Source organism: Quercus robur, chromosome 6, assembly GCF_932294415.1.
Source record: "Quercus robur chromosome 6, dhQueRobu3.1, whole genome shotgun sequence".
Taxonomy (NCBI): domain Eukaryota; kingdom Viridiplantae; phylum Streptophyta; class Magnoliopsida; order Fagales; family Fagaceae; genus Quercus; species Quercus robur.
This window is the reverse complement of record NC_065539.1, coordinates 23,960,166-23,974,654: the sequence shown is the minus strand read 5'-3', so window position 1 is coordinate 23,974,654 and position 14,489 is coordinate 23,960,166.

Here is a 14,489-nt window from a genome sequence, read left to right as displayed (position 1 = left end):
GTGGGTAGTATGTGACTAGTTATTAAACCCTTACCAAACGTTAACTTAGTCTAAGAGTTGGGCCATTAGGTCAATGGTTCAACCAGTAGGCCATAGGTCGAACCACATGATTAAATAAAAATATAAATAAATATAAAAGTATGTCTAAAATTTCATAAAATAAATATGTAAATTGAAAAAAGAAAAAAAGAAGAAGTATGATAGGCCACAAACTGAATGACCCCTTGTGATAGAAATTAATTAATTAATTAGCCAATTTATTAATTAATCAATTTATCATGCAAATGCGTGGTAGTACAAACAAATCACCAATAAACTAAATATGCAGCGGAAAATAAATAACACAGTGATTTGTTTACGAATGGGGAAAACCTAACGACAAAAACCCCACCGGGTGATTTTCAGGTCACCACTCCCGAAACTCCACTATTATCACAACAAGCGGTTACAAGTAAAGGAATCCAAGTACCTTACCAACCTACAGTTGAACCCTTACCCTAATACCCAATTGGACTTGTTCTGTAGTGACAGTTCCCCTTTCTGATACATGGCTCCCAAGTACGTGACTAACCAATTTGATGCGCAGATTCCAATACGCAGCTTGCTCCTTTGCATGAATCCCAGTATGTGACTAACTCCACAGCAACCCCTTGATTGTTGTAGTTGATTTGCAGCAGCTTCACATGGGAACACCAATAAGATCTTTAATGTTGGTGCAAGAGACTTTGCTTTGTTACAGAACCCAAAGGCGTACACGAAACGTAGCAAAAACTCTTTCTTCTGTAGGAGGAGGCTAGGGTTTCAAAAAGAAAACCTTATGAAGCTCTCTAGGGTTAGGTTTTTCTTTTTCCCACTTCCTTTAAATAGGAGCTTAATGGGCTTTCCTATTCCAAATAGGTTTACATAAACCTTGGGTTTTCCTAGTCCAATAAGGATTATACAAACCCATAAATAAATAACCTTTTAGAATAAAAACATTGCTGGCTATAATCTGAAAACCCGTAATCTCGATAGATCGAGACATCTGTCGAGCTTTAATGAATCTCGACAGATCGAGCTTCTATCGAGCAGGTATCGAGACCTGTAGATTGCACTTTTCTTGAGTAGTTCCTGAGTAATCTTCATGTCTTCAATTTAACCACTTGTAATGATCATCTTGAACCTACTTAGATTTACCTAAATACAAGTAAAGTGTGTTTTGTCAAAGGATATACCAATTACAAAAAAATATGTCCCTAACAAAGTAGGCATGTTTAAATTACTAATTAAAATCAATAAATATATGTAAAAGGATATACCTCGTGCGAAAGAGCATGAAGTTCTACCATGTAGTGCACTTTTTAAAGAGAATCAAAATACTCTTAAGCCATGATAAGAGCAAAAAAAATATGGACTTTTTGTTTCTTTGGTTCAATGTTTCAAGACTTTTCCTATTAGAGAATAAGGATTCCTTGTAAGACTCTTTGTTTTCTTTGGTTCAATGTTTCAAGATAAATCTCTTACACATCTACTCCGTTCTATATAGCCCACAACCCTTCATGCCATCTCATCTCAAATATATCTCGACCAAGAATGATTTTATTTATCTTCAACATTTCAATGATACCTACCTAGCTCCAACTTTGTCATCCCATTAAGTTTTAAGAAAAAAAAAAAGTGGAACTCCATGTTAAATATATTGAATTCGACTGCAACTTAAACCCATAAACAAAAGAATCTATTCTCACTTTCCTTCTCCTTCACTCTCCTTTCTCCCTCTAGATAATCTCCTTCACTCTCCTCACTGTGTAATTCAAATCCATCTCTCTCTACCTCTCCTCTCACAAGAAACACAAATCCCCCCTACTCTTGCTTAGTACATAGCTATCCCCCTACCAGAAAATCCCCAAATCTGATCCATTTGAGATCTCAAATCTATCTTCTCCTCTCTCCATTTTGAGTAAATTAATGTTGATTTGTCAAACTCATAAAATACGGTTTTTATCTTAAGTTACTATATTTTCTGTTAGGACAAATGTGAATTATGTTAGGAACATATGTCAATATTTTATGTAATTGGCTAATCCTTTGACAAAATGCACTTTACTTGTAATTGGGTAAATCTAGGACATGTTTAATACTTCAAGGACCAAGGTTTCAAGTTCAAGTGTTCAAATCTTGCAAATTTGTCCAAGAAACAAGTGAAGAATTGCTAGATTTTAAAGCTCGATAGCTAGTATCTATCGAGGTTTAAAAGCAGTTGAAGCCCGATGCTCGACAGCTGGCTTGATAGATAAGCGATCTATCGAGATTTATGAAAACAGATTTTCAGTTCTATTTTGCATCCAATCCGTGGGTACGTGTTTATGATTTCTTTTCTCACAACCCTAAACATATATAAGTATTATTTTAAGGGCCATCAAAGGTTGCGTGAGTGTGAAGCAAAGTTGTGTTCATGTAAATTATGACCGGAGATAGAATTTTCCTTAGTTCATCTTTCTCTTGAAGAAGCTGCTGTGTTTGTACACCATAGGGTTTTGTGACCAAAGAGCTTCTTGATCTTCATCATGTGATGAACTGAGGAACTTTGCAGCCAACATCTTTCTCAAGTTGGTGAGTAAGCTCCGTACTTGGATCCGTGCATCGAATTGATTAGTTACGTATTGGGAGCCGTGCATTAAAAGGAAAGATTGTCACTATATAACAAGTTCAATTGGGTATTGGGGTAAGGGTTCAACTGTAGGTTGGTATAAGGTATTGAGATTCCTTTACTTGTAACCACTTGTTTTGATAATAGTGGATTCTCGAGAATGGTGACCTTAAAATCACCCGGTGAGTTTTTTGTCGTATAGGTTTTCCCAATTCATAAATAAATCACCGTGTCAATTTAATTTTCATTGCATTTAGATTAATTGGTGATTTTTTTGTGCTACCACACTTATTGCATGCTAATTGAATTAATTAATTAACATGGCTAATTAATTTGTTAATTTATCACAAGGGGGTCAATACATTCTTGGCCTATCAAGTGGTATTAGAGCAGGCATACTCTGATTAGGTTTTAATCTTTGTTGTGTGATCCATTGACCCCTGTTTGTCATGGATAGAGGATAGTGTCTTATTATACCTTATTTATTTGATGGCACTAACTATACATACTAGAAAGTACACATGAGAGCTTTCTTGCAGTCATTAGATGAAAAGATGTGGCAAGCTGTGGAGATAGGTTGGACCAAGCCTACGAAAGCCTCGACCGACTGGGATGATGCTAAGATCAAGGTGGTGAACTTTAGCAGCAGGGCATTGAATGCTCTATTTAGTGTAGTCACGAATGAGGAGTTTAAGAAGATATCCTCTACTAAAACTGCTAAGGAAGCATGGACCATTCTCCAGACAACCTATGAAGGAACCAAGGCTGTCAAGGATTCAAAGCTTTAGCTTACTACAAGATTTGAAGAGATTAAGATGGAAGAGGATAAGTCATTCGATGAGTTCTATGCCAAGCTCAAGGACATATTGAACTCAGCCTTTAATCTTGGGAAACCGATTCCTAAACCCAAGATTGTGAGAAAGGTGCTCAAATCTCTACCCCAAAGATTTCATGCCAAGATTACCACAATTGAGAAATCAAAGGATATTGACAAAATTCCTTTGATAGAGTTGGTTGGAAATCTGCAAACCTATGAGTTGGGTTTAACAAGGATCGGGAAATCAAGCAATAGCAAGAGCATGGCATTAAAGGCCAAGAGTAGTGACATTGATGAGTCTTCAAACGATAAAGATTCTAAGATGAAATCCTATATCACGAGGCAATTCAAGAAGTTTATGAAGAATGCCAATGCGAAAGGATTTGACAAGGACCGAAAGCAATCCAGTTCTTCGCAGTTCAAGAGCCAAGACAAAGGGAAGAAGGATGCTAGGGATGGCGGTCAGTACACTATTCCCTCAGGACCAAAATGCTTTGGATGTCAAGGGTTCGGACACATGAACAAGAGTGCCCTACATATCTCAAGACCATTGGGAAAGTAAGGCACTTGCTACTACCTTGAGTGACACCGAGCCTAAAGATGATTCCGACAATGAGGATGATGGAATCCTAAATGCCTTCACTGCCACTGTAAATCCGACTGAAGGGATTGTTGAAGATGTGGATGAAGAGGAGGAATTGGTGGAGTCTAAGTTTGAAAAGATGGATGAACAAGATGACATCCACACAGCCTATGCAAAGTTATACAAGGTCTCGGAAAAGCATGAGAAGTTCTATAGGTTGGCCACCAAGAGACTTAGTGAAGTGGAGCTTGAATGAGAAGAAATCTCCACAAAGTTTGATGAAGCAAATCGGACCATTGAAGCACTGAGATTTGAGAATAATTTCTTGGCTGAGAAGACCAAGAAGCTTGAAGCAGAATTGCTCCAAGTCAGAGCCTAGTTGGAAAGAACTTAAAGTGCAAAGCTCAATGAGATGCTCAGTCTTCAGATTTCTGCTTCTGATCGAACCGGTTTAGAGTATGATTTCTTTTTTCCTAGTATTGCTACTTCTAGTTCTACTGTTTTTGTTCCTCCTGCTAATAATGTTGAAACTAAGAACAATAATGTTAAAAATGAATTAGCTAGTGAGAACATAAATAAGGGTAAATCTATCTTGGGAGCACCCTCCAAGCTTGATAAGAAAGAGATTAAGAACCCTAGGGCTAAGAAGGGAAATACTCAAAAGCCCAAACAGAAAAAAGCTGCATTTCTGTCATCACTATGGAGCAGCTGGACATACTCGACCTAATTGCTATAAGTTGTTAGCCACTCAACAGAGCAACAATATGATCGTGTCAGGAAACTAGAATTAGTTTCCATCATCCTTTGCTCCTCTTGGAGATCTTTTCAAAGCTCTCATGTTCCTTTCGAACTTGAATGGTTTCAATTCTTCCCCCTCACCACCAAATCAAGGATTTGCTAAATGGAAAGGTTCTTCGACGGTGTGTAAGGAAAAAGGCTCCAAGTGATTCTGTCATTTTTTCTCTCTCTCCTCTTCTTGTTTTTGTTTTTGCATTACTTGTGTGTTTTGCTTTCGTGTTTTAAGTCAGTCTAGTTTTAGGCATTGTTTTGTTTAACATGTTTTTGTTTGTTTACTTTTCAGTTTTACTTTATTTTGTTTTTCATATAAAATAAAATAAAGAATTGAAAAATTAGAAAAATACAAAAACAGTATGTGTTTGTGTACATTGGTACTTGTGTACCTTGGATGACCATTGAAACAAAGTTTTTTAAACTTTGTATCATTTGTAGCTTAGATGAGCATCTTTATGCACAACTAAGCAAGTGAGCTTTGTGGCTCGTGTTTGTGATGAGTAAGGTTAAGTAATCTCTTGTGCTTAACACTTGAATCACTCTTTTTGACAGGAAGAACTAGAAAATCCTAAGAGAAAGGCATAAATAACCATCTCACCACCGTTGCCCGCCAATCATGAAATGACATTTGTATGCTTCGGCATAAGAAAAGTGGAATGTCAAACGCTTAACATCTTTGGGTATTTCTTTTCTATCTCTTATATGCCCATGCATGGTTTGCTTAAAAGAAAAATATGCAAAGAACAACAAAAAGCAAAAAGAATCAAAATGCTTTATATATGATTGCAAGCGTGTATTCTAGGAGTTATGAGAGTTATAAGATGTACCTCGAAGGTGATAGTCCCCATCAAACAATTATGATTGTGTGTGAGTTAAAGTGATTTTCTCATATCTCAAATCATCATAACATGTAGACACGTATGCAATCTTGCAATGTTTTTCACACATAACACGCAATATTCATTGTTACTTTTGATACATGTGTAGGTACAATGTGATTTGACTATTACAAGGATTACATGTGTTAATGTATGCTCACTAAACTGTTTTAACTTGTTTTTGAAATATAAAATTGGTTAGACTTGTTTAGTGTGTGTGTGTGTGTATGTGTTTTGGATCTTTGTGCTTGACATTTTTTTTTTTGTTGAGATATGATTTTGAGAGCTCAAAATGTTGTTTAGATCTTTGGTTGTGTAGTATGCTTGATTGCATTCATATTTGTGTTTTTCTCTTCTTAAAAAACTGTTTTAAGCAATCTCGATAGCTTCTCGATACCTCTCGATAGCTATGCTATCTATCGAGACCCTTTAACTGCCTTTTATCGCATTCTTAATAGCTACTTCGATCCATTGAGAAACCTTCTGGATGCTCAATTGCTTCTTGATAGCTACCTCGATCCATCGAGCCCTTCTTGCTATGGACACCTCTCGACAAATCTTCGTTACCTATCTCAATAGCTATTTCTTGCTTTTTAATTCTTGATAGCTCTCGATCCATCAAGAATTATGAACTTCTATTTAATGAGTCAGCGTGATTTTAGCTTCACTTTTCTCGATCCTCTGCTATGTCTCTTTTTCACTCATTCATCATGCATTTCACGTTTTTTGACCTAACTTTTGGGTTTGTGTTGAAAATTTGGGGTTTTTCAAAATTATTGGGTTTTTCACAAAATTTTTGGGTTGGTTTTTGTGAAAATGTTTTTAAATCATCTTGCATTGCATCTCATTTGCATTATAACAATGATCCATGCATTTTAGATGTGTGTTTAATTTGTTACAATGATTGTGTGCTGTTAGGTTTGGATTGGGCTGAGCCCATTACGTTTTTAAGTTTGCATGTCACATGTTCATGCATTTTCATGCATACGTACCTTCAATTCTTTATATTCTTGTATATTGTGTTATTGGTTCTTTTTTTATTGTTTCTCTCTCTCCCTTTCTTGCGTTAGTCTGCACTATGGCACCCAAACACAAATCCACTTTGTCCCAGAACCCTCTTCGTTTTGGGGCATCTACTTCTTCTTCTGACCCTACTCCTTCTCACCTACGGTTCCATGATGATAAAGCCTGAAAGGACTTTTTGGAGAACTTTTCTAGACGAGGCATTCATTTGGAACACCAAGTCATCCTATCGGATTTTTCCGATACTGACCTTCCCACTATCATCTACAGTCGGGGTTGGGAGTCACTGTGTGGCGCCCCAGTCACTTGTCCCTCCGTGATCATACAGGAGTTTTACTCCAATATGCACGGATTTGAAACTTTTGTACCTCATTTCTTCTCTCGCGTTCGAGGTATGCGCATCGTAGTTACTTTGGAGATTGTTTTTGAGGTACTACACATTCCTAGAGTAGCGCATCCTGACTACCCTAGTTGCAATCATCTGACGAATGTGTCCAAAGACGAACTCTCGTCTTTCTTCTGTGAGACACCTTCTTCTTGGGGTGACCGTCAAAAGACCCATCGCTCGGCCTTTGCAAAAGGTCCGAGGTTCTTGAACATGGTGATGACATTCATTCTTCATCCTCTGTCTCACTATAACACTATTACAAAGCCTTATGCTTGATTTTTGCTATCCCTCTTAGAGGATATCTCTATCAACTTCCCTTCTCACTTCATTCTATCCCTTATAGATGTCTATAGGGATACAACAACCCGTGATAAGCTCATTTTTCCTTTAGCAATCACGCGGCTTCTTCGCCACTTTTATGTCTCCATTCCTGAGTCTCCTTATTTTCTGGTTATGTATGCCATAGATGCTACTACTGTTAGACGGAGAGAGGCACAACTCAGATCGAGGCGACCCCGGATAGAGACGGCGACTCCTCCAGATTTCACTGCTCCATCCACCTCTGCTCCTTCGTCTTCTATGGGTGGAGTGACACTTGAGGCCATTATGGCACAGCTTGTGCGCATCGATACTCACCTTGACACTTTCAATGATGAGTTGTGTCAGGTGAACACTCTTGTTGGTCATATCACATGATGACAAGCTGTCATGGGTGGTTTCACTATTGCTTCTTCTCCATCTCCATCGGCTTTCGAGGATGAGAGTGATGATGGCTTTGGCAGTGATGATGCTGATGAGGATGATGATGCTAGCTTGCCTAGTGATGATGAGATGTCTACTTGATGTACTTACCCTTTGTTACTCATGACAAAAATGGAGAGTAGTTTTGATATGAGAGTAGTCATACGCATAGGGGGAGGGTTAGTATATAGGAGATTTTTGTTATAGGGGGAGTGTATATGAGGGATGTAGTGAGGATTTTTTTTGTATCTTTTCTTTTCTTTCTATTTTAGATACATTATCTTTTGTACATCGGTGTTGTGACGACTTTGGTGATAGTAAACAATGTACTTATCTTTGATATATATTTGATGATGTTGTTATCACATTTCTCCTATCTCTCCATGCGTTGTTTCTTTTCTCTCTTTATATATATGTTTCTTATATACTGTATGCAATTTATTATTTCTGTTTCACACAAAGATGCCGTGATGAGTTTTGTTTAAAGTGTTTCAGAAATACAAGTTGTCAAAGTCTTCTTGCCATAAACTCTCTTCTTGCAAAGCTTTTTAAGAGTTTGTGTTAGGATAGATTTTATTGTATTCAACAAGTGAGTATGAATTGAGTGATTTATGACTTCTCTCATATGTTCATTTGTTTATTGTGGTTTTGTCACGGATTGCCAAAGGGGAGATTGTTAGAACATATATGAATCATGTTAGGAACATGTGTCAATATTTTATGTAATTGGCTAATCCTTTGACAAAACACACTTTACTTGTAATTGGGTAGATCTAGGATGTGTTTAATACTTCGAGGAACAAGGTTTTAAGTTCAAATGTTAAAACCATGCAAATCTATCCAAGAAACAAGTGAAGAAGTGCTGGATTTTAAAACTCGACAGCTAGTATCTACCGAGGTTTAAAAGTTGCTGAAGCCTGATGCTCGACAACTAGCTCGATAGATAAGCTATTTGTTGAGTTTTATGAAAAGCAGACTTTCAATTTTGTTTTGCATCCAATCTAGGGGTACATGTTTAGGCTTTCTTTTCTCACAACCCTAAACATATATAAGGATTATTTTAAGGGCCATCAAAGGTTGCGCAAATGTGAAGCAAAGTTGTGTTCATGCAAATTGTGACCGGAGACAGAATTCGCCCTAGTTCATCTTTCTCTTAAAGAAGTTGTTGTGTTTGTATACTGTAGGGTTTTGTGACCAAGGAGCTTCTTGATCTTCATCGTATGATAAACTGAATAACTTTGTAGCCATCATCTTTCTCAAGTTGGTGAGTAAGCCGTGTACTAGGATCCTAGTATCGAATTGGTTAGTCACATATTGGGAGCCGTGCATTAAAAAGAGAGACTATCACTACAGAACAAGTCCAATTGGGCATTGGGGTAAGGGTTCAACTGTAGGTTGGTATAAAGTACTGGGATTCCTTTACTTGTAACTACTTATTTTGATAATAATGGATTCTTGGGAGTGGTGACCTTAAAATTACCCGATAAAGTTTTTGCTATATAAGTTTTCCCCATTCGTAAACAAATCACTGTGTCAATTTAATTTCCACTACATTTAAATTAATAGGTGATTTGTTTGTGCTACCACGCTTATTACGTGCTAATTGAATTAATTAATTAACTTGGTTAATTAATTTGTTAATTTATCACAAGAGGTTAATACATTCTTGGCCTATCATTTTCATCTTTCTTTTCTGAATTTGTGTTCTATTTCTTTTCTTTCCCTCTCTCTATATCTCTCCCTCGGATAGACCTCTTTATGGCACCCAAACAGAGAAAATCCACTCCGGCTCAGAACCCTCTTTATGGTTCTGGGTCATCCTCTTCTGATCCCCCTGTTCCATCTCATATCCAGTTCCATGATGAGAAGCCAAGACGGACTTCTCTGAGAACTTTCAGGACCATGGTGTTCATCTGGAACGCTAGGTCATTCTGTCAAATTTCTCTGACACTACTCTACCCAAATTCATTTGGACTCGGGGGTGGGAGTCCCTTTGTGGGAAACCCGAGAGATGTCCGTTCATGTTTATTCGAGAGTTTTACTCCAACATCCACGCCATCGATACCTTTATGCCTCAATTTGGTACGACATTTAGAGGTACACGTATCGTAGTTACTCCAAATCTTATATCTAAGGTACTACATGTTCCTAGGGTAAAGTATCTTGACTACCCTAGTTGTGAGCATCTCAAGATGGTGTCTAGAGATGAGCTTATTTCTCACTTTTGTGAGAAACCTTCTCTTTGCGGTGGTTTTCTAAACACCCCTTCTCGGGCTTTGCAAAAGGTCCAAGATTTTTGAACATGGTGATGACTTTCACTCTCACTTATAAACCTTTAATGTCAGTGTCCGGTGGCATTTTATTTTATTTTGGTTGTCGATGACGTATCTGTAGAGGTGGAAGAGCGGTGAAGGAGAGTGAGAGACAGAGACAGAGATAGAGACTGAGACACAAAGAGAGAGAAAGATAGAGACAAAGAGATAGAGACGGAGAGACAGAGACAAAGACAGAAAGAGTCAGTGGTATACACTTTTTTTGGGTTTAGAAATTGAAAGCTCGGATTTGTGTGAAGACACAAGAGCTGTTTAGACCCCCAATTAAAGGATTACGACTAGATTGCTTTTACTCTAACTTATCTAAGTGCGGAAACAAGAGTAAATGAAGCACAATCAACCGATACTACTCTAGTACATAAACACGAACAACAAACAATAAAAGTAAAGCACAAGAGTAAGGGAAAAGAGACAGAAACACAAGATAACACGACGATGTGTTATCGAAGTGGAAACTGAAGAACTTGGCGAAAAACCTCTCCGTAAGTTGGGATACATGAATAGCAAGAGACCCTCCAAGACTAATCTACCCAATGTACCTTAGCCCTCCAAGCTCCTACTCCAACAAGGTTTCTGGGAACCGTGTCTTGTCTAGCTTTCTAGATCCCGCAATATGGCCGATTGGCAAATCCCTGAAGCTTCCTAAGCTCCAAAACACTCTCTACACTCTGAAAAGGTGTGGGTTGTTTTTGGGTATAAATCTCTTCTCAAGGTATGACAATGAGAGAGGGAAGGAGAAGAGGCTAGAATGATTTCCCACTAAGGATGAGTAGTTCTCTCTCTAAAAGATGAGTGTGTGTGTTGTAGAAAACCTATCTAGGTTTTTTCTCTCTGAATAGCCTTCTTTTCTTTTATGGATAATGAGGGTATATATAGTATGGGTGAAGGGTAAGAAAGTCACTCTTAAAAAACCTCCAGGCAGAATGTTTCGCAACTATCTCGCAAGAAGGCCTTACCCATGAGACACTCTTATAACTAACAGCCTAGCATGACTCTTTAGCTTCCAGTTATGTGCTTCTCACGTGGCTCTTTCGCGGGTTAGCTTCTTGCGAAATCCACTTGATCTTCAATTAAGCTTAAGTTTTTACCAACTTAATACTAAACCCAATACAATAAAATCCTACAAAATACAAGGAACAAAATTAAAGCAATTACAACATTTTTGTCATGGAATAAAGCCAACATAAAATATAGTTGTAAACCATAACTTTACAATCTTCCCTTTTGGCTATTCCGTGACAAAACGCCCTATAACAGACTCTAGACTTAAACGTGAGTTTGGAAATAATGTCAAAACTCACTCACACCTAAACCTAGAAGTTGTGATAAACTTGGAACATATATACCTGTAACCTGAAACACTTGCACAAAACACATTAGACCCTTAAGGTAAAGCAAGTAATAAAAGGACAAGCATAGTATAGCAAGTAAAATGCGATCAAGTAAACATGATGTTAAACATGTGAGTACCTTGATCATACACCAAAACAGTTATATAGAAATGACTACAATGATCATATAGCAAAGCAAATGATCATCCAAACATGCAACCAATAAAGCACAATAACATAAGGATGTATGTATGTCCAACACATAAACACGATGCGATGAGAGCAATAAATCAAACGTATTAAACATAACTCAAAGCACCATAAAGCAACGAGAAAACAAGCAAAAGGTAAAACAAAACAAAACAAGGTTTTCTAAAAAAAAATGTCTTCTCCCCCTTGGTATATGCATCTCCCATATGACTTTCTCCCTCTACAAATGTGCACGAGGTAGCATTTCTCCCCCTAAGACTATGGACATGAATCATATAGAAATGATGATACAATCCGGTATACTCTCTAAAAGGTCCAAAAACATGTTATGTGTGCTAAAAGGTCCAAAAAGACTTAACTAGCATGAGTAAATGCAAAACATGTCAAGTGATAGAGTGTGTGTAGCAAGGTGCATCTAGTGTGCATGTGAGATGCATGACCAGTGCATAAGTAAGCACTCAAGGGGAAAAGTGTATAAAACACACAAATAATGACCAAACATGATAAACATGCATAATCATGGTAATCCCCAAAGTTTGGTACTCATCGGAGTCTAAAAGAACGAGAAAATGCCATTTAGGCATTTTATCAAACACTTGATATGCATCACTATACTTAACATGTGGGTAATGCATGAGTATATGTAAAACTACCTAAATACATGTTAAAATTGCCACATGGGGCCAACACAGTCATAAACAAGTTAAATGGGACAAAGCCCAATCAAAAGATTGACAAAATTTTTACCAAAATTAAGGTTCCCAACCCCTTTTTCAAAAATTCCCAAATCAAGTAAACCTAGAACATTTTCTGCATAATCTAAGGAAAAAGAAGTAAATATTGTTGAAAACATACCTTTGAAGTGATTTTGCAGAGATTTTACTTGAAGTTTGTCGGGGTTTTGAGTGAAAAACTATTTGGGATTGAGAGATGCACGAGGAAAGTGAAAAGAGGGAAATTGAAGTGTATTTGAAAATCTGTCATATCAGCCCTTTAAAACTGAAAACATGCATTTTTCACGGGTTACCTACTTGTGAATTTACTCGCGAAAAATGCATCTGAAGCACAAAACCTTTCGCGGGAAGTCTTTAGTCGTGAAATAGTTGCGAGACAGTCGCAAAAGTCTTTGTTTGAATTTTGTGTTTTCAAGTTTTGCCTTAACCTATTTTCGCGGGAAGAGCTTAGTTGCGAGCTTCTTGCGAAAATGCCTGTGAAGAAGTTTTTGAAGAAAAGCATGAAAAATGCAATTTGACCAAAAACTTAAAACACAAAAGCACAAAAACACTATCAAAAACATATAAAATACTCAAAAATCTTTTTGGGTTTGATCAACAAGCAATTGAGCATACACATTACATTTGATCATGTACAATCATACAAATAAAATAAGTATTTGTTGAACAAAAGTCTTGTGTGTTGTGGCTGAGTATCAAATGTGGAATAGTCCATAGTCTAGACTGAAGCTTCACTGATCAATTCAATCAAGTCATAAACAACTGGTACAAGGTCAGGAGATTAATCTTAATTATAGAAATAAACATATATGACTTCCCACAAAAATGATTACATAACTTTTAAGCTTTTCATTTGGCTTCTTTACAAATCATAACATTCGATAAATTTTTGAACAATACATCTCATTTTGAGATTGGTGCCTGAAATTTTTGACATTTCATTTTTGAGAATAAGCCTTTGGCTTTTTGAGCACCATTCATTTCAATACAAGTCGCTTTCCCTTTTTCCTAGTCAAATACTAGTGTGTGAGATGGCTTTTGCAACTCATTATCTCTTTTCATTTTGAGATTTACATTTGTTGAACTCTTTAAGTGAAAACATAAAAAATGTGGGAAGATATATAGGTATAAGTCTATGCATATATCAAAATCATTAAGACCATTGACCAATCTTTCATGATAAGCTTGAACATTGATTTACAATAGTCATACATAGATTTCAAGATTTTTACCACAAAGATAGACATGCATATAAAACACGCTAAGCTCGTAAATGCGCAATGCCATCAGTACGAAGGTACTAGGCCAAACTCACATGTGATATACACAACATAAGCGATCAAACTTTTTAGAGATTTTTCAATTTTTATGGGTTTTTGAATTTTTCAACACACTAAAAAACAAAGGAAGTAAAGTAAGATCAACAAACAAAAACAAAGCATATAAAGAAATGCAAGATGCACAAAATGCATGAAGATATGACATTCAATGCATGAAAGGTCCTACAAAGATCGAAAGAATTAGATCAAGGACCAAAAGAGCATAAGCTCAACCATAGGAACCCTTCCTCATCCAAACGGAACAATTTTTTAGAATGAGTATCTCATGAGAAGTGAGACGATGGTTGGAAGAATGAGACCCAGAGATGCAGATGGACAAGGAGGTAAGAACATCAAAAACTTTCTTCAACAACTTACCATTTTTCCCTAAATCCGGTCTTGCTTTTATAGCACAACTTCCAAAAAGCTCAAATTTCTCTTTTCTTTTGATTTTTTTAAGAGCTTGAAACTTAGAGCAATGAAGTCTAAGATGACCAAAGACACCACAATGGTGACAAACAATGTGTTTAGGTCCACTAGGCTTTTTGGGAAAGGATCTAGCAACATGGTTTTGTTCTCTCAACTTTGGACATTGAGGTCTTATATGGCCAATCACACCGCAATGGTGGCAAGTTGGAACAAACTTAGATCCATCCAAAACCTTAGGTTGAGACCTAAACGGAGGCTTTGGCTTAAGAGCCTTTCTTTACA